Raw genomic sequence first — 1,793 nt, forward strand, 5'->3', positions numbered from 1 at the left:
GGGAACAGGAAATGACTCTCCAGCCAACAGGGGAAAAGGTTAAAAACAAAGAAAGATGGTTATGGCCAATGAAATGAAGTTTCCCTCCCTTCCAGTAGCCTTCGCCCTGCAAACAATAAGCAAAGAATTATTAATTTACCCAGCCTATTAATACATTTTTTTTAATTAATACATGGGCTGTGTAAGTAAATCCAGAGAAGTTATCAGGAAGACAGCCTAGCTCATAGACCATCTGGAATGTATTAGTACATTATATGAGAACTAGAGTTCATCTGTCTTGTTCAAAGCTTATACCAAGGAAATACCAAGAAACCAAACCCATTGCCACTGAGTTGATTCCAAGTCATAGCCACCCTATAGAACAAAGTAGAACTGCCCCATAGGGTTTCCAAGGCTGTAATCTTTACAGAAGCAGACTGCTACATCTTTCTGCCTCACAGCAGCTGGTGGGTTTGAACCACCAACCTTTCAGTTAGCAGCTAAGCTCTTAACCACTGTGCCATCAGGGAACCTATGCCTAGAAAATAGTGCACATTTAATAATTGTCAAATGAATAGATTAAAGGTGCTCAGAAAGGGTTGCTGTAGCAACACAGGCACCTGTGAGAACAAATTTAGCAGAAGAGATATTCTCTTAGCCTCCGGCGTTCAGTGCAACCTGAGTGCAAAAAGGGGAGAATCAACAATCTTCACTTATTGAGCACTTTGTGTGCTTTATACACACTACCTAATTGAATCTCACAATATCCCAATTAAGTAACAGGATTCATTAGAGAAGAAGGAACTGAATCGCAGAGAGGTTAGATAACTTGTGTAGTCAAAGTCCTACAGCTAATACATGAAAGTGATAAGAATCGATCCAGGTCAGTCTGATGGTTTATGGCTTATTTACTCCACTACTGGCCACCCAAACAGGGGAGGCCCCAGAGCTCAGAATCCACTGAGATCCCTTCTCTCCCAAAACACAGAAAGGGAGTCCCACCCACCCTCCCACATTATGTGTTAGAGCAGAGCCTTCATGTTCATGAGCTTCTGACAGAAGCTCAGGATAAACCAGACAGAGAGCAGAGAGGATCCCCAGGCTGAGTATTGGAAAGCGTGTTGTAATTGATTAGCAATGTCTGCTAAGGCTCTCAAGTGAAGACGTTGTTGATTGCCATCAAGTCCTCCAGTTCATGGCAACCTTATGTATAACAGAATGAAATGTTGCCTGGTCCTGTACCATCTTCATGACCATTGGTATCAAGCCAAAATTGTTGTTGCTGTTAGTTGCCATCCAGTCGATTCCGACTCATGGTGATTCTATGTGTGCAGAGGAGGATTGCTCCATAGGCTTTTCAAGGCTGTCACCTTTCTGAAACAGATCACCAGGTCTGTCTTTCGAGGCACCTCTGGGTGGGTTTGAACTGCCAACTTTTCAGTTAGTAGTGGAGTGCTTAACCATTTGAGCCACTCAGGGACTCCTCACCCCAAGATAGTGTCTCACAAATACGTGACACATTTGCCATCTCTAGAAAAGGTCATGCAGACTTTCACTCCCTGGACCAGAAAACAGAGACGACACCAACTGCGCTTCTATACCTCTAGAAGCTTGCAGGAACCAAGATTTCTTTGTTCTTTCTATGTCTGATACAGGAGAGAGAAAGGAGGAATCAGGAAAATTTTCATGACAAAAGCAACATTTGGTATAAGCTTTCAGGGAAGGTGGCCATTATGGCTTAGTTTTTTAAAAAGCAAAAAATTTGAAGTTGAAAAAACCTATGTTTAAACCCCGGGCCCATCTCTTACTGACCT

Source organism: Loxodonta africana, chromosome 7 (assembly GCF_030014295.1).
Source record: "Loxodonta africana isolate mLoxAfr1 chromosome 7, mLoxAfr1.hap2, whole genome shotgun sequence".
Classification (NCBI taxonomy): Eukaryota; Metazoa; Chordata; class Mammalia; order Proboscidea; family Elephantidae; genus Loxodonta; species Loxodonta africana.